Source organism: Erinaceus europaeus, chromosome 10, assembly GCF_950295315.1.
Source record: "Erinaceus europaeus chromosome 10, mEriEur2.1, whole genome shotgun sequence".
Classification (NCBI taxonomy): Eukaryota; Metazoa; Chordata; class Mammalia; order Eulipotyphla; family Erinaceidae; genus Erinaceus; species Erinaceus europaeus.
The window spans coordinates 99,149,766-99,174,132 of NC_080171.1; the positions used below are offsets into that span (position 1 = coordinate 99,149,766).

The 24,367-nt window shown below is 45.8% G+C and overlaps 1 protein-coding gene and 1 pseudogene across 16 annotated transcripts in view; both read left to right on the forward strand.

Annotated features, from left to right (window-relative positions):
• The window catches only part of RALGPS1 (Ral GEF with PH domain and SH3 binding motif 1), a 353,198-nt gene that overhangs the window by 246,623 nt on the left and 82,208 nt on the right, over positions 1-24,367 (forward strand). The window lies entirely within an intron of this gene.
• LOC103118659 (large ribosomal subunit protein uL15-like) lies at positions 12,364-22,994 on the forward strand (annotated as a pseudogene).

Below are 24,367 nucleotides of genomic sequence, written 5' to 3' on the forward strand. Positions count from 1 at the left end.
GAATATGAGTTCCAACTTCCTACTCCATAAGCCCAGAATCTAAAATATCTAAAACAACAGCAAACCTTTTATTTATTTATTTATTTATTTATTTATTTATTTATTTATTTATTTTCAGAAGTTTGGCATGAATTCATTTGGTAGAAAAATCCAACTTAGGTCACCATGAAATTCTGTATAGTCTTTGAACTATATGATACCAACACCCACATGTTATGAGGGGCTGATCTGAGTCTGTGGTGGGGGTGAAGGAAATGTGTCCCTTGAAAATCATGATGGGTTATTTTTCTTCATCTTTTCTGGCAGAGATTCTCACACCTGCCCTGTTTGTGTATAGCAGTCTGAGGTGGGGCACCTCAGGGCACCCACACAGACAACTGGTGCCGGAGGCTTACTACCGTCCTGCCAACCTCCAGACCAGCCCACTCCTCTCCCTATCCCTATCCCTGGGCTGGGTCAGGCTAGTTCTGACTCTGAGACTGAAATTCTGGTGAGAAGGGCTTCATCTCTCCCCTGTGCTGGATATTCTCCAATTGCTGCCAGATCTGCTCCTTGGCACCCATTCTTGCACCTGGAAACTAATCTGTGTCTATTCCTCAATGCAGTGCCTTTCCTCCTATTAATTTTGACCAGGGGAAGAGATGAGCAGATGGGAGGAAGGCAACTGCCTATTCCCTCCCCACTAGGGCAGCTGTCTTGGTGGAATGGGGGTGGAGTCAGCTAGGCCTGGGTGTATGTTCTAGCTCTTAACTTACTATTTTTTTGATTATTTTTATCAGTGATTTACAAAATTATGAGATAACAGGAGTACAATTCCACAGCGTTCCCACCACCAGAGCTCTGTGTCCCCATTCCCTCCATTGGAAATTGCAGTAGTTCTCCTGCTCTACCACTTATTAGCCAATAACTTGTGAAAACTGGAGATTGTAATATCATTTTCTCAGGGTAGCTGGGAGGGCTGGCTGAACAAGTATTAATAGGTGTACTCTTTCTTTAGTATCTGCAGCTTTCTTCCCTTGGGATTCAAACATATTTGGGCTCTGTAAAAGTAAACAGTCATTTGCATCTCACCAGAGGCCTCCTGTAGTTTTCCCCTTTTCAGTTTCTACATTTATTCACAGAATCATAGAACCTCATTACTGCCCTCTAGTCAAACAAGTGCTTCCCTACCCTGCATTTTATGCCTCTCTAAGATATCTGCTTAACCAAAAGAAGTAATTCTTTAGGAGGCTGGCTGGTGGTACATCTGGTTAAGCACACATAGTACTATGCTCAAGGACCAGTGCAAGAACCTGGGTTCGAGGCCCCGCTTCATACCTGCAGCAGGTATGCTTCACAAGTGATGAAGCAGGTCTGCAGGTGTCTGTCGTTCTCTCTCCCTCCTTATCTCCTCCTCCCCATCTCAATTTCTCTCTGTCCTAGCAAAGAAATAATCAAAGTAGAAAAATAAAGGCAAACTTGCATCTTAAAAAAAAAATTTTTTTTAAAAAGAAATTATCCTTTAAACATTGGGGGAAACAGGCTTTGGGAAAGATAGCACATGTGTACACATTAACAAATAATTGCTACTTGAGGTGTTGAGCTCTCAAGCACAAGGTCCTGAGTTTAAACTTTGGCATTGCATGTGCCAGAGTGGTGCTCTGTTCTCTTTCTCCCCCTCTCATTAATAAATAAATTTTGATTTAAAAAAAAAAAATGAATGGGCTAGGGAGTTAGCACCATGGGTATAGCTCAATGACTTCCATGCCTGAGGCATAGGGAGTCTCAGATTCAATCTCTGGTACCACCATAAGCCAGGAGAAGGAGAAGAAGGAGAAGGAGGAAAGAGAGAGAGAGAGAGAAGAAATATAGCACTTTTTGGTCCTCCCAAACGACCCCATGAAGTAGAGTTCTCACTCCTCCCAACACTGCACAGCAGTGGCTTATAGTGGTGTGAGAGGCTGAGCCTGGAATGGAGCCTCAGGCATGGAGGTCTTCTGATGGCCGTTTCATGTGTGCAAACACTAGTTTGCTCAGTTGGGGAAATGTGCTTTGGTTTTTCCCAGCTTCTGGGAGCTGGCTTTGATGTCTTTAGTTTTGCCCTATCTTTTCCTACACCAAATGCCCAGAGTGTTCCTGTTTGGGGGAAATGTGACACTCCAGCATTCTAACAGTGTCTGGGCTGTGAAACAAGATTCACTGGCCTAATTTCATTAATAAGTCTCTAATTTCCAGTTGTTCCCCTGGCTAATAATAAGAAATGTAAATGCATGTGAAAAGGATAACAAATCATCTTGGGGAAATCACTTCTAAAAATTAGCTCCTCTTTCCCCTTAGGCTTTTTCTTTCTGAAGCATTACACAGGTCAAGTATATCTTCAGGTTTATTTACATGATGCCGTGAGTAGTGTGCCTCCCCTCCCCCAGTAAACTATAAGGCCAGCTGTGATACCGCACACCTCCCAGTGCTTAGCAATGTCCAACGCACAGCAGTGGGTGCTCAGTCTGCATGGTTGTTGAGTGGATGAGGCCCTATGGTACAGGGGTGAAAAGGACCTCCGTTTGAGCCCTGGCCTTGAGCAAGCGGCAGCATTTGTATCTTCATTTCCCCTTTTTTGTTTCATTGAAAAAAATTTCATTAAGGAAATAATAATGAAGTATTTGTTGTTGTCACATAGACATAGTCTCTCCTCCGTCCATATGGGTCTGCTCACTGATCCTACCAGCAGCTTAGCTTCCTGTGCACCACTGTGTGTTGGGTCCCCTTACCCACCTCACCCCTTCTCCTCACCCTCCCCACACATCCTTGACCTTGCTTCCATACACCACATCTAGTCTCCATTTCACCTTGTGTTTAGCCTTCCCCTTCTTGTTTCTTCATTTCCCTTCTCTTTTCTCCTTCATTCCTTTGTTCTTTCCTTCTTTTTTTTATTTTATTTTTTATGGCCACCAATATTATGGTGGCCATTATGCCTGCCATAATGAATCTACTACCACTCCCGATGGCCATTTTTTTCCTTTTCTTCTCTTTTCTTTTTTTAGTAGAGATAGACAGAAATTGAGCGGGAAAGGAAAGGTAAGGAGAAAGAGTGACACCTGCAGCCCTGCTTCACCATTCACAAAGCTTCCTCCCTGTAGGTGGGGACCAGGGGCTTAAACCTGGTCCTTGTGCATGGTCATGTGTGTGCTCTACCAGGTGTGCCACTGTCCAGCCCCTTTCCTCATTTTTTAAGTCCCTCCTATAAATAAGATCATTTTCTAATTAGAGAGAGAGAGAGAGAGAGAGACCAGAGCATTGCTCCATCATATATGGTGTCCAGGGTCAAACCCAGAGCCTCAGGTATTCCATAGGATTTTCATGAATATTCAATGACATAATGCATCCAAGGTGCCTCTCACTCAATAAGTGCTTAATTTTTTTCTTCTCTATCCTCCTCTTCCTTCTCTTGCTAGTCAATCTGGGGTACTGGCTAGTGTGTGGGCAGTGGAATCCAGGATCCAGGTACAAATCCAGACTGTGTGGCCTAGAGCAAGTCATGTCACCTCTGTGTGCTCCAGTGTCCACATCTGTAAAATAGGAATAAAAGGCACCAACCTCAAGGAGTTCTTACAGCCGCTGGGCTATTCCTAGGTCAGCTGAAAAGCCTCAGGGCTGGCCCACAGTCTACAGAAGGGCCAGGGAGGAGCATGGGAGGAGACATGGCACATTGGTGGCGAGGTCACGGTAGGGTGACTGTCCTTGTTTCAGACCCCAACCCTCAGCCCTACCATCCAGCCTGTCAGGGCTTGCTCCTGGATAAAGAAACACCCTAGGCTTCTGCAAAATCTCCGTCTTACTGGCAACCCTTGGAAGAGCAGCTCTGTCTTCAGCTGTTTCTGATTACTGTCACGAGCTAGGGAGCATGCTGCGGTGGCATCCCCCCCACACAGCAACTTTTGCTTGCAGATGTCACTCCCTTTCCGCTACCTGCCAGGCTGGGGCTGCACACGCGGGGTGGACCGGGGCTGGGACCAGCTCCCACCCACCCACCATTGCCTTTCTTCCTCTTCCAGGCTGGCTGGCAGCCCTTGGCCTTGGCCTTCCTCCCCAGCATTGTCAGAGAAGCTTCCTGCACTTCAAATCCACCCTAGTGGACCCTCCCCATCCCCTTTCACATGGAACCGGACTATCCTGGTTTCTGTGTGTGCAGAACGTTTGGTAAACAGAATGCTTGAGCCCTGACTTGCTGGAAGGGGCAAAGCCCAGCTGACGCCCCAGATGCTCAGCCTATTTTGGGCCTGGCCTCTCCCCTGAGGAGGTCTGTGGTCAGTGTTCATCTCCTTCCCCCACCCCAGCACCCACCTTGGAGGGACAGCGGGAACTGGTTTCATGTTCCTTTTTTGCTAGAGCTTGGCCTGGTCAGGTTTCCCCGCACCAATGCCTGGTATCCACTTAGTAAACGCTCTTGTCCCCACTCCCCCGTGAATGCTGTGATTCAGCACACACAGAGGAGCTTCACTTAAGAAAGAACGTATTCACGGCCACCGTCCAGCTCGGCAGGCGCCTGGAGACAGCTGCCGGCTCCTGCCCAGCCCGGCGATGGGTAGACTGTCTCCTCCATACATAGAAGGGGCTCTCCTCCTTTTTTTTACCCACAACCTCCTTTGGTTGCTGGACCAAATGCAGTTTAAATCTGTGTTCAGAACACTTCATTAATAAGTAACAGACTTACAGTCTTTGGAATTCGGAGAACAATGCCCTCCCCATTCAACAAACTACATTACCAGGCTGCATGTGCCCAGTGCTGAGCTCTGCCCCGCTGCGAGGGCTGGTGCAGTCTTGAGGGCATTGGGTCTCACCTCATCTCTGGGTCTTGAAAATGCACATGAACAATAACATCAATAACAGCAATAACGAGAGATAGCTCACCTGCTAGAGTGCATACTTTCCCATGCTCAAGGACTTGGCTTTGAGCCCCTGGGCCATCTCATGGGGGCACCATGTGAGCAGTGGAGCAGTGTTGTGGTGTCTTTACTTCTGTCGCTTTCTTCCTCTCTGCCCTTTCCCTTTCTTTCTGGGGAGAAAAAATCTCAGGGAGTACAGTTGTGAAGGCACAAAGCCCTAGTGAGGTCCCGGTGGCAAAAATAATAAATAAAATAATAATAGCAGCAGTCCTGCAGTTTATAGTCACTCTGCCAGGTACAATGTAAAACTCTTTTGTGTCTCAGGAAACCCATAGCTCCTGGTCACGGGTACAGTGATCCTAATCTCTGCTGTGTACATGGGAAAGCTGAGCCCCCGAAGAGTCAAAGTGTTGCCCAGAAGAAAGTCTTGCTCCCCTAGAGCTGACTCTCGTCTTTGTTTCTTGGCTATTATAGTGTCAACTGACTCTGTGCAACATGCTGCTTATCTTAAGTAAAAATAAATTCTCTACCCCTTATTGGTAACAAACTCATAACTAAGTAGAATTTCCAAAGTGCCAAGATAACTATATCACATTTGTCGGCACAAAACCCAGGTGATGGCTTCCTGTCCCCACCTCCAAGGCCTAACTACTACTTCATCCACTCTTGCCTCATGCAGTACCAAGGTGGGTACTGCAGGGAAGAGAGAAAGTCCTGTTCTCAGAGCAAATATCCTTTGAGATGAGACAGAGGCAGCTCTGGGAGAGACCATTGTGATGAATGAGGTACCTCCTACAGGAGGGGTTTTTCAGTGTGGTTGACATGTAGCTCCTGAAGTTGGGTCAGATTGAGCATAGAAATTGATACCTGCTCTTGGTATAGAGATTTATGAAGTAGAGGCCAGGTGGTGGCACACCTGGTTGAGCGTAGATGTTATAATGCACAAGGACCTGCAGGGGGGGGGAGGCTTTGCAAGTGGTGAAGCAGTGCTGCCAGGCGTCTCTCTGTCTTTCCCTCTCTATCTCCCCCTTCCCTCTCAATTTCTGGCTGTCTCTATTCAATAAATAAATAAAGATAACTTAAAAAACTAAAAAAAAGATTTATGAAGCTGAAAATTGATAATTACTAGGACTTAAAGCAACTTAGGTGACTGGGAAGAGGTGGGTTAAACCCTCCCACCTCAGCTCTCTGCGGTCCTTACAAGATGCTGAAAACCACCACAGGTGTTGCCATGTCTCCACAGGGAGGAGACAGTGTGTCGGGAGCCCCATACCAATCAGTGGGGCCCCTAGCCTAGAGAAGGTGCTGGGTGTGGGGGGCACCCCTTGTACAGACAATCCCAGCAGCCCTTTAGCAGCAGAGAGGCTAGGACAAAGTGAACACAGCCCTCGGAGGCCCTGGTCACTGCCTGCAGTGATCATTGTGAAGACACACTTTTAGTGGCCTTCCCTCACAATGGTGCTTCTGTCCTTCTTGATATCTTCCTGGGAGGGAAGAAGCAGGGACTCTACAATTTGAAGCAAGTACATGGTATAGAGGCATCTCAGAAGCTGACCAGGCAAACAGATGGTAGAGCAGTGAATGTGTACTCCTTTCAACAGATGTCTAGCCCATGACATGCTGTTATATATTAAACTTTAGAGCATAAATAGTCTGAATGTTAGATCTGGAAGTTCCAGCCTCCTTGTTTACTGATGAGGAAGCAGAACTGAAATGTGGGCAGGGATGTACCCACTAGTTGCATTGCTGGTCAGGGCCAGAGGCAGAACAAGATCTGAGATCCCTAGTCCTGCTTTGAGCATCCCCAGTCATCAAGCTGCCAGCGACACTGAGAAGCATGCCCAGGGAACCAGGAATCTGCGAGAGACAGGTGGGGTGGGGGAAAAGAGGGAGAGGGAGAACATGACATAGAGAAACAGAGAAAGAGAAAGAGAGAGAGAGTGAGTGAACTGGCAGTGAGTGAACTGGCACCAGAACTCGCAGGGTGGAAACCAGTACCATCCTGAATGCAGGGTTCACACCAGGGTGTAGATGTCAGACAAGCCCACAAATTGCTACATGTACCCTGATTGTACAAGAAGCTCTTGGAAAGAAAGAGCCCTTCAGACCAGTTGTCAGCTCTGTGGATTTATGTCCCATGCATGTCCCCCACAAAGGAGCAAAATCGGGATCTGCATTTGTGAAGTGGGTGTGATAACTGTAGCTGCCTCCCAGGACTGAATGAGCTTGTTGACACGGGTACCACCAAGACTGGCCTTCAGTCTAGTCAGTCTAGACTAGCCTTCAGCTGACTACTGCTCAGCTAACACCACTTACATTGTGTGGTCAGAGATCACAGTTACCAGTGGCTGGGTAGCACTTTGACTGCACAGAGCTCTTCACTCAAACCCACTCTGAATCCATCCTATTCTTATTCTGGTCCTGACGGGTGGAGAATCCCTAGTTTGGGTCCCACAGGTTCTCTTGTCTCCTTGAACTCTGTCCTCATGCCTCAGCCCCCACCTCAGCTGCCTGTCCTCACAAGGACTGGAAGATGATCCCTCCCCGAGAGATGCCACTAGATCTCAGGGCCAACAGTTTCTTGTCTGGGCTTGCCCAGCTTCAGACAAGGGCTTGGCCAGAAGGTGGGTCACACTGTCCTGTGCTGACATGTGGGAAGCCTGGCAAGGCAAGAGTCAACAAGCTATCCTGTACCCACATCCCCTTAAGACTGCTGGGAGAAATTTCTAGAAATTGCCTGTGCCAGGAGAAATTTCCAAACTTGCCTAGGAATATCCCAGGAAGTTGTGACTGCTAGGGCCTGGGCAGACTCGGCCAGTCCATGCTACATGTCTTTGCCATGTGTCCATGCCACACAGTCTTCTGTTGGGGGTCCCCTACTCAGCAATAATACAGATACCTCTGAACCTCTCCAGTTGTGTACCCAGTTGTGCCAACCACCAGGACCCCAGTGTTTGGGAACAGTAGGAGACCTGGAAGAGTTGGATGCCAGATGGCCAATGGCCTGACCTATTTGGTGGCCAAAGCCTGGAGAAGCTGCCCTGTGCCATGGTGAGTCAGCACAGTGAGGGCAAAGGGAAGGAAAAGCAGAGCCTGCCTGAGGACGGCCCAGGTACTGGGCTCAGACTCTGGTCACCACTCCTTAGCTGCCATGTTCTTTCACTGCCCTTTCATGGGACAGCTGCAAGGCAGATCCAGTAAGAGACTACCGAGAGTCCCCAGTGCTGGGCATCTGTGATCATGTTTGCTGTTCCTATAGTTTTTCCTCTCTAAAATCATTTTAGCCTAACCCGGGATAATAAGAATTTGATGTGCTATTGTTTTTATTTTAATTTATCTTGTTTTTTTAAATATTTATTTCTTTTCCCTTTTGTTGCCCTTGTTGTTTTTCATTGTTGTCATAGTTATTATTGTTGTTGATGTCGTCATTAGATAGGACAGAGAAAAATGGAGAGAGGAGGGGAAGGCAGAGAGGGAGAGAGAAAGACACTTGCAGACCTGCTTCACCGCCTGTGAAGCGACTCCCCTGCAGGTGGGGAGCCAGGGGCTCGAACCGGGATCCTTACTCCAGTCCTTGCACTTTGTGCCACCTGCGCTTAACCCGCTGCCCTACCACCCAACTCCCTTTTGTTTTGTTTTTATTGCCACCAGGGTTATTGCTGGGGCTGGCTCAGTGGTGGCACTTCGCTGACATTTTTAAAAATTTTTCTTCTTCTTTCTACTTTACTAGATAGGACAGAGAGAAATTGAGATGGGAAGGGAGGTAGAGAGGGAGAGAGAAATATAGACACCCAAAGGCCTGCTTCACCACTCATGAGCCTCCCCCCTGCAGGTGGGGAGCAAGGGCTTAAGCCCGGGTCCTTGTGCATGGTAATACATTTGTTTAACCAGGTGTGCCACCACCGAACCTCCACCACCCCACTATTGTTTTTCTAATTCAAGCTAAAATAAGTAAAGATCTGCCACTCTGAACTCTCATGATCCTCTCCGTGAAGTGTGTTTTAGCTCAGGGAACTTGTAGAGTACGTATTGATTGTTGGCCTCAGTGCTTTGCACATGGTGACTTGTGAACACTGGGTGGCTCTATTCCACTGCAGTGACTTGTTGCTTCAATCATGGCAGTGGGCCTGGAGGAAGAGGAGGAGGAGGAAGCACAGCCTTCCTCATCATTGCTGTTCTTTGCCTGGGAGGGTCCACCCTTTTTCTTGCTTTTCCTCTCACTTTTTGGGCTTTGGGGTGCCCTGGAAGGCAGTGTAGTGGGAGAGTGTCTGACTGAGGAGGTTCACTCCCAGACTCATCTGGTCTCCTGTGGGAAACAGCATCTCTGACTACGTGTCATGCAGAAGGGTCCAATCCTTAGGTAGGTGCAAGGCCTGCAGCAGCCCCTCCCTGCCTCATGGGGCTTCTCAGAAGGCCCAGGGACATCAAGCATTGAAGACAGTGCCTCAGTGCTCCATAGGGCTGGGGCTCCTTCTGTTTCCACTGAAGAGCAAGTTCCCTAGGACCTTCCACCCACAGAACAGCCCTCTAGAACCACAAATTATCTTGGGGTAGATTTGTAGACATGCGTGTGTTTATGTGAAGGATACACCTCTTGGACCTGAGATTGCTTACTTTGTAGCAGTGAGATTACAAGGGTTAATTTTTCTCACTGTGCTTTTCTGTGTTTTCTAGAATAAACTCTTTTTTTTTTTTTTTACCAGAAAAGAACCGGTCATTTAATCCTTAAAAATAAGATAGTGCAGGGGCTGGGTGGTGGCGCACCAGGTTGAGCACACACGTTACAATGTGCAAGGATGCAGGTTCGAGCCCCCAGTCCCCACCTGCAGGGGGAAAGCTTCACAAGTGGTGAAGCAGGGCTGCAGGTGTCTCTCTATCTCTCACCCTCTCTATCCCTCCCTTCCCTCTTGATTTCTGACAGTCTCTATCCAATAAATAAAGATAATAAAAAATTTTTTTAAAAAATAATAAGATAGTGCAGACAACTGTTATGGCAAGATGGGAAATTATACCCATGTGCCAATAACTGTACTGTAGACCATTAACCTCCCAATTAAAATATATATATAAAATAAGATAGTGTGCTGAGAAAATAGCTCGCTTGGATTGTGTGCTGCTTTGCCGTGTGCATGACCCAGGTTTGAGCATAGCCCCCACCTCAGTGAAGGGAACTTGGGTGCTTTGGTCACTTCCACGCTTTCTCTGTCTCTTTGCCTTCTCTGTCTCTAAATAGATAAATTAATAAGATAGAGTAGATTGGGAGGACATTAGGGAAGCAGGGGTTAGGAGTCTGCCAGGGAGTTCATGCTGGAGATGGGATGAGGAAAGTGACCCTGGAGGGGAAGAAGGAAGAAGGACAGTGAGGCAGAGGACAAACACAGACCATTCATCCAAGAGGCAGGGTGCTCATTGGGATGGGCAGCTGGAGGTGAGGCGAGGGCAACTGTTGGGGAAACCAATCACAAAGGGCCTAGGGGAGGGAAACCAGGAGGGAGAGGATTGTGGACTGAGGCTGGAGTTGGTGGTTTGGAGGCATGGTCATCCCACAGTATCAGTCAGATGAGACTCTCCAGTGTCACACTTCTGACAGTTGCAGGGGCTGTTCTGACCTACAGCTGGCAGAGGAGAGGTACCAGGGTGTCCAGGGAAGGTGTGAGCCAGGTGATCAACCCTGCAGTAGCCTGTAAAGTCTTGACAGAAAGTAAGAAGGAACAGGTGCACTCAAGTGGGAGATTTTGGTGCCAAATTGAAATTCCTATGTAGTCAATCTTCAAATATTTCTTAAGTGTTAGAGGTCCTTCAGTCTAAGGCAACACAGATGCCTCCCCACCTAGCCACCTTTCTGTTCCTGCTCAGAGTCACCTGGTGTGGGTTTCCGGCTCTGCCATGCTGCTCTGTGCCAGCCAGCAGCCTGAGCACCAGCAAGGAAACATGTATGAGCCCAGGCTAGTGGATCCCAGACTTCAGATGTCATAGGCAAGCGACGCTTCAAAGCTGAAAGTTTGAACACTCACAAGACTGCCGACTTTTATTTCAATAGAGAGTAAAGACAAATATAAACTATCTTCATTTTCTCAAGAAAGAAACATTTTAATAAGAATGTAAGCAGAGCATACTGTCAGCATAAAGGATATTTTCCCCCAAGTATGGACAATTGGCAGACTTTTACTGACACAAGTTTTTTAAGTGTAAAAATGTATTCTTTATTTTAAATGTCTCTAGAATAGAAAATTGCACCATAAAATTGTATTGCATGTTTTTACCTTATATGTAAAAGCATCTTTGGAATGATTATGTCATTTTGGAGTGTGTTAAATGGAGTGTTAGATGGCCCACTCTGGGACTTGATGTTTTTCACAATCATCTGTAAAAATTCAGCTTCACATAGATCTGTTGATAGAAAGGGGAGCAATACTTTAAGTGGTGGTAGTTGTATTTGTTTTGTTTTTCTTTTTAGTTTTTTATTTTATTTTACCAGTAGGCTTTTTTTTAGTGTCTTTAATTTTTTAATTAATTAATTTTATTTAAAAAAGGAGACATTAATAAAACCATAGGATAGAAGGGGTACAACTCCACACAATTCCCACCACCAGATCTCCATAACCCATCCCCTCCCCTGATAGCTTTCCTATTCTTTATCCCTCTGTGAGCATGGACCCAGAGTCATTGTGGGTTGCAGAAGGTGGAAGGTCTGGCTTCTGTAATTGCTTCCCCGCTGAACATGGGCGTTGACTAGTCAATCCATACTCCCAGCCTACTTCTCTCTTTCCCTAGTAGGGTGGGTCTCTGGGGAAGTGGAGCTGCAGGACACACTGGTGGGGTCGTCTGTCCAGGGAAGTCTGGTTGGCATCCTAATGGCATCTGGAACCTAATGGCTGAAAAGAGAGTTAACATACAAAGCCAAACAAATTGTTGAACCATTATGGACCTTAAGGGTGGAATAGTGCAAATGAAGTGTTGGGGGGGGGGGTACTGACTGCAGACTATTGTGTACTTTTGCTTTCAGGTATATATTTTGCCCTAGTTTATGGATACGTGTGAACATATGCTCTATCTCATGGGACCTGGTCTATATCTAGGTTTTGGGACTTTGTTAGGAATGGAATGGAATTGAATGGAATGGAATGGAATGGGAATGGGAATGGGAATGGGAATGGGAAGGGAATGGAATTAGAGAATACCATGAAAGGAAAGGTCTCACCTGCATAATGAAGCTGAAGGGTTATCATTCCACACCTGAAGTCTCCGGACACAGTCTGAAGTGAAGCATGCCGAGGTGGCACTTGTTGCATTGATTTGGTTGGGATTGGCAGATGCAATATATTGGCAGTTGAATTTGGAACATTCTTGACAAACATAGACCTCCTCCCTTCTCCCTAGGTGCTAAAAAGTGAATCAGGGTAGCAGGTGAGGTCCTAGCTAGCTGAGGCTGTAGATGTTCTTGTCCAGAGGTAACATGCCCAGGAGTGAATCCTGCTGGCCTGGTCTCACAGGAAACGGAATGCATCTAAGAGAGGCTCCAGGGCCACTGAGTCCACTGTACAGGCTCTGGGAAGCTCTGGTCCAGGCTTTAAGAGGTGAGGCAGAGTGGCTAATAGATAACTGTGCATCACAGTACTGGTAGATGCTGTCCTTCACTGCAAACTCACAAGTGACCTAGCCAAGTGGCCCAGCCTCATCACAGAGGGATGGGGAGTGAAGGCTCTGGAGGTGTTGGGGGAAGTGGGTATTTCTGAAAGGCAGCATTTCTAGGGAGCCGTTCTAAAGAGTCAGATAAGGTCCAGAGACCCTTGTGATTTTTTCCACAGGGAGGGAATCCAGGTTCATTCTCAAGGCTCTAAATTCAAACCCCAGCAATCACTATAAACTTGCGGGCTTCTCAGGTACTTTGCAAGATGGTGAGCCAATTAAATGACCAGAAAGAGAAAGATTGTGAAGTTTGCTGGTAGTTTGGGAAGAAAGTATTTCGGAGGTTTGTTGACTCTGTTGCTACTTCATACTGTTGGGGAGAATTAAACTTGAACCTGACAATAAATATCAATGATCAGAAGAAAGCTTCATCTTTATTAAATATTGACATATTCTTTTAAAAATGCACAAGTAATGAACATATAAAAATTTTAATGTACTGGTAGATAGCGATAAAGCACAGGGCTTATAGACATGAAGTTCTCAGTTGGATTCACTACACTGCCAGAAATGAGTAGTGCTCTGGCCCCTCTTCTCTCCTAAAAAAATTAATTTAGGGGCCAAGCAGTGGCACACCTGCTTAAGCACACACATTAAAGTGCACAAGGACCCAGGTTCAAGCCCTGGTCCCCACTTGCAGGGGGAGGAAAAGCTTCACGAGTGGTGAAACAAGGATGTTGGGATCTCTCTGTCTCTCTGTCTGCCTCCCTCTCTATCTCTCCTCTTCCCTTCTCAGTTTGTCTTAGTTTTATCCAATAATAAATAAATGAATAAATATTTAATAAATCAATACATTCTTGTACCTGGGAGCTTATGCACCCAGTTAAACACATATTACTATGTCCAAGGACCCAGATTTGAGTCCCCACTCCCCACCTGCATGGGGGAAACTTCACAGGCAGTGGCAGTGAAGCAGTTCTGTAGGCATTTATCTGTGTCCCTCTGTATCTCCCCATCCTCTCTCAATTTCTCTCTATCCTATCCAGTAAAGTGAAAAAATAATAATGAAGAAAAAAATTATTTAGGTGATCTGGTTTCTTTATCATAAAAATAATATAAGCAACTCTTAAAATATTGGAAGCACTCAAAATCCTGCACTTAATCTTTCCATATTTGTCCTGTAGCTCACTTTAATTTTCTTAGCTATTTTATTCTTGTTTGACATTAGAACATTTCCAACTTTTGTTATTTTGTTTTTAACTCCTATCTCCTTCCTTGTAATAAATGTTGTGTACACCTTTCCCCTTCTTTTAAAGTGATTCCTTCAGAGTTCTAGAAATAGAATCACTGATTCAAGTGGTATGGGTATTTTTCTGATTTTGGAATCCCTGCTATCGAAAGAAAGAGAGAGAGAGGGAGAGGGAGAGGGAGAGGGAGAGAGAAATGGAGAAAGTTATCTTGTTACCATCAGTGTATAGGTTTTTCCATTTCACTACAGCGTTGCTAGCTTTCAGCCTTGACCTTATTCTGCATTTAATGAGGTAACAGGTCTTATATGGTGACTTTTATTTGTTAATTTGAATTTCTCTGATTTCTCTGTCTGCCCTGCTTCTCAGCTTGGAGCCCCTCTACTTTCTCTCCTTGTCTCTGTGCTATGACTTGATTGCAGGCTATCCCTAGACATGAAGCCCCAATGAATGAATAATTGTTGGTCCTAGACATTCTTCTCTGTTTGTGTGGGAACTACCTCAGTAAATTTAAAGGGAAAGACAGTGGAAAGATGTTTAAACTATAAATAGATTTGGTGACACCTCTTATTTGGTGAAGGTAGTTCCAGTAATGAATGCAGACTCTGTGCTTCTGGGAGTATGTTTATGTCTCATGTGAATTCTAGAGGACATCAGAGTGCAAATGTTAGCATATGATGTACAATTTAAATCAGAGATGAAAGAGTTCCATAATTACCGAGGAAGAGGTTTCAAGTAGGGGCAGGACTCTGGTTGGAGAATGAAGGAAACTTGCAGACCAGCCCCTTTGCTCTTGCTGCACGCTCTCCCTTCCTGGCATCTGGAAGTTTCAAGAACACCGCAAGATGGAACAGACTCTAGACCCCTACTGAGCCGTTTCTCTGAAGTCATCTCTGTTGGTGGCCAAAACTTTGGGCCCCTCATTCCTTTCTATGCTGCCTCCTCCTCCATAAACCCCCAGTTCCTGTTCCTGTGACTGCAGGGACTGAAGAAACCTTTGCTTCCTCTCTGACTCTGAGTCTTGGCTAGCTCCTTCCAGTACTGCTCTAACCCCATCAGATAACCATTATACTGACCTGGCTTCCATCCCTAGAACACTACTCTACAGTAGCTTAGTGCTGGAGCCCTTCATGGTTAGTATGAGAATACATGAGATCTGAGTTTTCCAGAAGGGTCAGAGGTGGTGCGCCTGGTTAAGTTCGCACATTACAGTGTTCAAGGGCCTGGGTTCAAGCCCCTGGTCCCACCTGCAGGGGAAAAGCTTCATTGGTGGTGAAGTAGGGATACAGGTATCTTTCTGTCTCTTTTTCTCAATTTCTCTCCGTCTCTATCCAATAATAAATAGATAAAAATATTTTTAAAAAAAGAGAAAAAAATCGGAATTACCAGAGCATAGACATGCACTGCTGTGGTCTATATGATTTTATATGGTGACAACCTCCCTTACTTTGATAGTTAAATATTTTTCTTAATGTGAATAGTACATTAAGTCCATGATCTCAATTTTTTAAAAAGGAAAATATAGTGACCCAGCACTTTCACTCCTAGGTGTGTATCCTAAAGAACTGAAAATATGCCATGCTTATGGACATATAATTCTCTAAAATTTTTTTTTTATTTTCTTTACTTATTTGTTGGATAGACACAGCCAGAAATTGAGAGGGAAGGGGGTGATAGAGAGAGAGAGAGAGACAGACAGAGAAACACCTGCAGCACTGCTTCACCACTTGTGAAACTTTCCCCCTGCATGTGAGGACTGAGGGCTCAAACCTGGGTCCTTGCGCATCGTAGCGTGTGCTCAACAAGATGCACACCACCACCTAGCCGTGGACACCTAATTCTTGACAAGGGGGTACAAACTATTAAATAGAGAAAGGAGAATCTCTTCAACAAATAACACTGGGAAAATTGGGTTGAAATATGCAGAAGAATGAAACTGAACCACTACATTTCACCACACACAAGAGTAAGCTCCAGATGGATCAAGGACTTGGATATTAGTTCGCAAACTGTCAAATACTTAGAGGAAAATATCAGCAGAACTCTTTTCTATTCAAGTTTTATAGGCATCTTCAATGATGCAAGTCCAATTGCAAAAAGTCAGAAAAAAAAATAAATCAATGGGACTACATAAAATTGAAATGCTTCTGCACAGCAAAAGGAACCACCACCCAAACAGACTCTACAGAATGGGAGGAGATCTTTACATGCCATACACCAGCCAAGAGGCTAATAACCAAAATATAAAAAGAGCTTGCCAAACTCAGCAATAAAAAAACAAATTACCTCATTCAAAAGTGGGAAGAGAATATGAACAAAATATTAACCAAAGAAGAGATTCAAAAGGCCAACAGACATGTGAAAAAAATTCTCCAAGACATTGTCAGAGAAATGTAAATAAAGACAGCAGTGAGATATCACTTCACCCTTGTGAGACTGTCATATATCAGAAAGGATAGTAACAATCATTGCTTAAGAGGTAGTAGGGACAAAGAAACCCTCCTGTACTGCTGGTGGAAATATAAATTGGTCCACTCCTGTGGAGAGCAGAACTCTTAGAAGAGAACTCTTAGAACTAAGAGTGTGGGTCTGATGAGTTTGAGCATGGGTGGTTGACCCCCCCAGAAGCTCCTCTGTCAGACTCCCGTTGGCGCGCCATCCTTGTGGTCGAGCAAGATGTGGCCAGAGTATGCGGGGGGGAATTCCAAACTTCCTATCAGCCTCGCTGCATCACCCCACCCCTAACCCCTCTGGTGGGCTTCGCCTTCCTTATATTTCTATTTCCCCGTTCCTGCATCACCATCCATGCCTTCTCATTGCCTTGCTCTCTTTTTCCTTATAAGAAGAGGGTGACCTCATTGGCCAGCTGGCTACTTCCTCTGCACAGCTACCCCTTTATAAACTTGTAACTGTGTCAATAAAGACGTCCTGTTCTCCACAGCCGTACCCTAAGGAGCTTTGTATATTGTCCGCTGCCACAGTACGCTAGAAGACCCCTTAGCGAACTTGCCCCTGCCTCTGCTAGCCTGTGGTTCACCATTCTCTGTCTGTCTCCTGGTGGCCAACAGGCCAGGCAGGGGAGTGGAAGCTGGGCTGGCTAGTTCCCCTGGAGGAACCCCGACAGAAGAAAACTCTTTCTTATTATTTAATTAATTTATTTATTTAAAAAAGGAGACATTAACAAAACCATAGGATAGGAGAAGTACAACTCCACACAATTCCCACCACCAGGTCTCCATATCCCATCCCATCCCCTGATAGCTTTCCCATTCTTTGTCCCTCTGTGAGTATGGACCCAAGGTCATTGTGGGTTGGAGAAGGTAGAAGGTCTGGCTTCTGTAATTGCTTCCCCGCTGAACATGGGCGTTGACTGGTCGATCCATACTCCCAGTCTGCCTCTCTCTTTTCCTAGTAGGGTGGGTCTCTGGGGAAGTGGAGCTCCAGGACATATTGGTGGGGTCGTCTGTCCAGGGAAGCCTGGTTGGCATCCTATATTTCCCTCAGTCCTGGAACCTTAGGGTGGGGCGCACTTTCCTGCATGCTTCTCTCAATTCATACCAAATAATATTGCATCCGCCAATCCCAACCTAATCAACGCAGCAAGTGCCACCTCAGCATGCTTCACTTCAGACTGTGTCCGGGGACTTCAGGTGTGGAATGACAACCCTTCAGCTTCATTACTCAGGTGAGACCTTTCCTTTCATAGTATTCTCTAATTCCATTCCAGGCGGCTCACTTCCTAACAAAGTCCCAAAACCTAGATACAGACCAGGTCCCATGAGATAGAGCATATGTTCACACGTATCCATAAACTAGGGCAAAATATATACCTGAAAAGTACACAATAGTCTGCAGTGAGTACCCCCCCCCCCAACACTTCATCTGCACTATTCCACCCTTAAGGTCCATAATGGTTCAACAATTTGTTTGGCTTTGTATGTTAACTCTCTTTTCAGCTGATAGAAGAGAACTCTTAGAAGACTAGAAATGTACTTACCCTATGACCCTGCTATTCCTTTCCTGGAATCAAACACACTCATCCCAAAAAGTATATCTTTATAAACCTATGTTCATAGGAGCACAGTTTGTAATAGCCAAAACCTGGGAGCAACCTAGATGTCCAACAACAGATGAGTGACTAAGAAAGTTGTGGTATATATATACAGTGGAATAGTACTCAGCTATTAATAATGATGAATTCATTTTCTTTACCTCATCTTGGATGGAGCTTGAAGGAATCATGTTAAGTGAGATAATCCAGATAAAGAAACATAAATATGGAGTGGTCTTATTCATGGATAGAAGTTGAGGAATAAGAATAGAAAGGGGCAACCCAAAGTAGAATTTGGACTGAGTTTGGTATATTGCACCAAAGTAAAGGACTCTTGGGTGGGGGCCGGGGTCTTTCAGTCCTGGTGCATGATGGTGGAGGAAGATCTGGGCTGGGATGAATGTTTTTCTGAAACATGTACCAACAACTGTATCTGCTATAACCACCAATCCCCCCAATAAAAATATCATAATAATAATTATAATAATTAAACTGTAAATATGTATATGGCTAAAATAGAGTGGACTGATACCTTCCTCTTATTCCTTTTTTTTTTAAGTTTTGCCTACTTATAGAATCCTTAAACAAATAAAAGTGTAAATACTTATGATCCTGCTGTACTACTCCTAGACACACACACACACACACACACACACACACACATATATATATATATATATTCAGAAGATGGGAAAAAAACTAATTCAAAGGGATGTATGCACCTTTCTATTCATAGCTACTTTATTCACAATTACCAATGAGTGGGAACAGCCTAGTTTTCCTTCAACAGATGACTAGATAAAGAAGTTATGGGATATGTACTCACTGGACTACTGCTTTTCAATTAAAAAAGATATTCTGGGGAGTCGGGTGGTAGCACAGCGGGTTAAGCGCATGTGGCTCAAAGTCCAAGGACCGGCATAAGGATCAAGCCCCCAGCTCCCCACCTGCAGGGGAGTCACTTCATAAGCAGTGAAGCAGGTCTGCAGGTGTCTTATCTTTCTCTCTCCCTGTCTTCCCCTCCTCTCTCCATTTCTCTGTCCTATCCAACAATGACATCAATAACAACAGTAATAACTGCAACAATAAAACAACAAGAGCAACAGAAGAGAATAAATATAAAAAATTTAAATGAACATATTCTGTACTTTGTGATTTAACTGGAGATGATTGTGCTTAATGAAATAAGGAAGTGGAAGACAACTTCTGGGTGATTTTGCTCATAAGTGGACTATATGGAACTGAAACGCATAAACTAGCAAACAACGACAAAAAAAATGTGACCTAACTTTCTGTAAGATTTTTTGAGAAATATAGTGATTATTTTGGTGTGTAAGGGAGTGGGTGCAGTGTAGAAATTCTGTAATCTTATAATCTTGCAAAACATTATTGAAACATTAATAAATCTTGACAAAAAGTAGAACTGAAAGCATGCAATCAAACCAAAACTGCATGAATGTTCATTATTATTATTGTTGTTGTTGTTGAGTGGGTAATGGCATATAGTACAGATATTGGCACATGGGTACAATTTCTCATCTCCTCATGATAGGAGTCTGCAAAACATTCTCACCCCCAACCATGATGTAGCAGGAACCTGAAGCTCCCCTCTCTCCGAGCCCTTCCCTGCCTGACCTCCCTCCCCAGGGTCTATTGCTTTGGTGCAACAAACCAAACTCAGTTCAAGTTTTACTTTGCGCTCCATGAAAGTTGTAACAGCCCTATTGTAATAGTCAAAGGGTGGAAGCAATTCAGATGCCCACCATGATGAATAGATAAGCAAGCCATGTTATATACATACAATAGAATATTATTCAGCCTTAGAAGTGGACAAAGGACTGGTATATGCTACAACATATAAAAAAACATATAAAGGTCCCCCGGGGTGGGCGAGGGCAGCAGGCTCTGCCCCGTCGTGCCCCGGCCCTCCGCCCCCCGGGCTCTGTCAGGCTCTGTCGGGCTCTGCTGGCCGCGGACCCGAGGTCCCCGTGCGCCCTGGCGGAGGAGCGGGCCGGGGGCACCGGATGGGCCGCGTGGGCTGAGCGGGCGGGTGGCCGGCGGGGTCGCCTAGAACTGGATCCCGACGCCGGCGCCCGGTTGCCGACTACCTCTCTCTGCAGCCATCCAGGCTCAGAAAGACCCACAAGCTCTGGGACCACGTGAGCCACGGCCGCATCTGGCAAGCACCGCAAGCACCCGGGAGGCCGCGGCAACGCTGGCGGCGTGCACCATCATAGGATCAACTTTGACAAATACCACCCCAGCTACTTCGGGAAGGTCGGCATGCCATTACCACCTGAAGCGCAACCAGAGCTTCTGCCCGACCGTCAACCTGGACAAGCTGTGGACCCTGGTCAGCGAGCAGACGCACGTCACGCGGTCAAGAACCCGGCGGGGGCTGCCCCCATCATCGACATGGTGCGGTCGGGCTACTATAAGGTCCTGGGCAAGGGCAAGCTCCCGAAGCAGTCCGTCATCGTGAAGGCCAAGTTCTTCAGCAGGAGAGCCGAGAAGATCAAGGATGTCGGCGGGGCCTGTGTCCTTGGTGGCTTGAGGCCACGGGGAAGGTTCATTAAACGCCGTGACCTGACAAAACAAACAAACAAGCAAACAAAAAACAATATATAAAGATGTTCTCAGTGAAAGAAACCAGACATAAAGGGCCATATATTGTGTGATTCCATTTATGTGACAATGCAGAGTGGGTAAATCTGTAGAGATGTAAAGTTGATCAGTGGTTGCCCAGGCTGGAAGGGGAGAGGAGTGCATCTTTTCACCCAGCACTCCTCAAAGACATACTCATTGAGTGGTCAAAAATGAGGTACTTTCCTAAAACTCATTTATCAGCTGTGGAGTTCCTTCTCTTGACACCTTTCCCCCATTAGTAAATAACCAGGCCCAAACACTCCAAGTCTGACCCAGGCTGGGGAAGGGCAGGGTTTTCTGTTCCCATCTTTGCCATCAAATAGGAGCTCTTGAGAATTTTCTGTTTTGCTGACTGAACCAGCCCTGCATCCAAGAAGCAGCTCTGAAACTAGAAGAGGAGTGCCGGGAGACAGAGGGTTCTCTACATTTGATCTGGGTCTTCTCATGCCACTGTAGGCATGTTAATCCCTATTTAATGAGATTTGGGGCGAGCTCTGTCTCCTGCCAGGTATGCGACCTCAGACAAGTGGCCTAACCTTTCTAACTCAGCTAGCAAATATATGCTGCGCCATTTACTCAATTGAAGGCTTGCATTTCTCCTTTGCTGCTCTTCTGCTTTGGTTTTAGTTCAGTAATTATCTATGTCGGTTACTATCTTGCCCCCCTCTTTCAGAAGTAGAGATCCTCTTTCTTCCCTGCAGTATTCCCAGCATCAAGTATCGCAGTTGCTATTTGTTGAATAAAATAATAAATTAGTATTTGAAAAGCATTTAGCACAGGCCTTGGTACATAGTGAGTGCTAATAGATGTTTGTTATCATTAGTATTACAATTGTCATTATTATTTTAGATGCTTATTTCAAGAGATCGAACAATTGCTGTCAATCTCCAAACAGCTTTTACAAGGTGCTGATTCATGGTCATCTTATAAAAATGAAATTGGAACTCAGATAAATTAAATAAGTTGCCCACATTCCAAACTACTGACCACAAAGCTCTGTACCCCCCAGAAATCCTCATCAGTAGTTACAAATCCTCTCACACAAGCTGACAGTAGTGTGTGTGAGACATAAAAGGTATACTTTTCTGAGACCAGGGGGTGGTGTACCTGGTTAAGCACACACATTACAGTGCATAAGAACCTGGGTTCAAGACTCTGGTCCCCACCTGCAGGGGGAAAGCTTGACAAGTGGTGAAATAGGGCTGCAGGTGTCTCTCTGTCTCCCTCTCTATCTCACCCTCTCCTCTCAATTTATCTCTATTTCTATCCAATAATAAATAAATAATTTTTTTTTTTAAAAAAAAGGTATACCTCTCTGAGACATATGTCTCAGAAACAAAGCACATTTTGTGGGAAGCAGTTTAGTCTTTGCAGGTTTGTGGTAAGAAAAGTTAATGATAGCTCCAAAGATACACATCCTCCCAATGCTGCTGGCCCCTGTGTGCAGTGAAGCCCCAGCCTAGGGTTTTTCCTGCCATCCCAAGTGGCAGCAGTCTCCCTGCTGGAAACATGACCTCCATGCAAGGGGGGGGGGGGGCTGGCATGTCTACAGTGCTCAGTTATCAGACACAGAAGGACAAGTAGGGAACATGTTTGATTTTTACCTCTGCTGCATCCCCAGACCCCAGCATGAACTCAGCAGCTCTTCACCGAATGAACAAATGGGTTCCTGACTGGTCAATGAGTGACTGGCAAAGAAGTAGCCTGTGAATAAACCTGCATGTGGGCTTGCTTCTATCATCTCCTTAAATGCTCAGCATAGACATAGGCAGTGGGGGCAGGTGGGGAGTTGAGATGCAGAAAGGTGAGGCTGCTTAACTGGGATCACCCAGTGGGCTGGATATTTAAACATGGGCCTGCCTATTCCATGTGCTGCCATATTAGCATAAAGAGAGGGCCCTCCATCACTGAGATTCTCCTTTCCCAAACAAGAATGTCCCTTATATCCCTGGGTATGGTGGGGGTCAGAGTAGAGGCAGGAGCTGGGATGGAGCTGCTGTCAGGGCAGTCACATCCATGTTCAGCCTTCCTGTGGAGGTAGCAGGATATGAGCTAGAAGAAGTAGAGAACAGTGAGGACCAGTAGGAGCTGCCACCTGGGTTCTTGTTTCTCTGGGCTTTCCAAAGCAGTTTCTTTCTAATATGCTATCATCATCACCCTAACCTCTACAAAGCAGTGACTTTTGGGGAAGAATATTAACACATTGCTCATTCTGCCATCACCTCTGCTTGAGGAAACACCATTCTAGCATGCTTGCCACCCTCACCACCCCCACCCTACACACCCCTCACTACAAAAGCCCAAACCAAGGATCAGTGGTAATGCCTCTGAGAATAAGTCAGTGGCAGAGTTGACCCACCCCCTAGACTGCCTGGCTCCAGAGTCCCTGCCCTAAATGGAACCATTAGAGCAGGCCTCCCAGGCTGGCCTCCAGAGGACCACTTAATTCCAGGAGCAGCTGCCACACTGGGATGTTAGTCCTGCTTCCAAAAAAGCCAGTCCACACTGGTCAGCACTGGTGTTACAGTGCCATCGTCAAGTGTCAACATGGAGAAGTAGCAGGGGACTTGTGTCCTGAGATAGTGGCAGGAGTGTTTCTGACATTGGGGTGGACACCTCTTCCTAGAGGAGGCATTTGGCTTTGGAGGCCTTAGCTTAGCAATGTGGCTGAGTCAGTACCCACATTCAGGCTGGAAGGGGTCTAGTGGGCTGTGAGGAGCCACATGTGCCCTCAAGGTTGCTATTGGTATGGCCATAGAGTTTATGTTAAAAGATAGTTCCTGGGAATTGGGTGGTGGCACAGCGGGTTTAGCGCAGGTGGCGCTAAGTGCAAGAACTGGCTTGAGGATCCCAGTTTGAGCCCCCGGCTCCTCGCCTGCAGGGGAATCACTTCACGGGCAGTGAAGCAGGTCTACAGGTGTCTTTCTCTCCCCCTATCTTTCCCTCTTCTCTCCATTTCTCTCTGTTCTATCCAACGACCACAATATCAGTAATAACAACAATATAATTACATACAATAAAACAACTAGGGCAACAAAGGCAAGATACAAAAAAAAGGGGGGGGGGATAAGATAGTTCCCACTTCCCTACACCTTAAAGTCTTTGTTAAAAGATAAGTTCTTTTTCCCCATGAATCACCCAGGACCTTCCAGATAACGGCTGACTACTATGACAAATAATATAAAATATAATCATAAATGAATAGGAAAGATACATCCCCCAATACTCAGTTGGTCAAGGCACCAAACCTCTTTTTCTATAAAGCATTCAAATCAGATGCCCTGCTAACCACGAGAAGCAGATTGTTTGTGTTTCTTCCAAAGGAATCCCAGAAAAAAACATCTGGACCCCTGCACACCCTGACATCACCCACTAGATGGCACGACTACAGTGGCACCCCCCCCCCAAACCCTAGATGTCACCTGACGCGATCTGAAGAACCTGATTCACAGACTCCAAGGACAGAACCTTTTTACTGCCTGTCTGCCTTTCCTGCTTCTGCTTTGACCTGTCACGTTTTGGCAGTTCCAGCTCACTTTCTACAGAAAAGCAGAATTCCAGAGGCTGACCTTCCTCATGCAGCATTTCATCCCCTGCCATTTCTCCCCCTAGTCGCCTACTTTGGACTGAGACTTTTATCGGACTTGCTGGCATACCCTTTGGACACTTTAGACAATTTTTCAGCACCTTTTTTTCCCTTCACGTTGCTGATTTTTCATAGACTGACCCTGAGTAGTTCACAGACTTTACACACTGTTGCCCTGGGCATTAGATAAAAGGAAAGGGGGAGATGCTGGGGAATTGTGCAGATGCATTCACATCTGCCATGTTTTCCCCTCAGGCTACTAGTTCCCATGAGAGTTGGGACATTCTGGGAGTGCCTGTTCCACCATGTTATGCCCTCAGGACATTGTCTATATCCCCATGATATT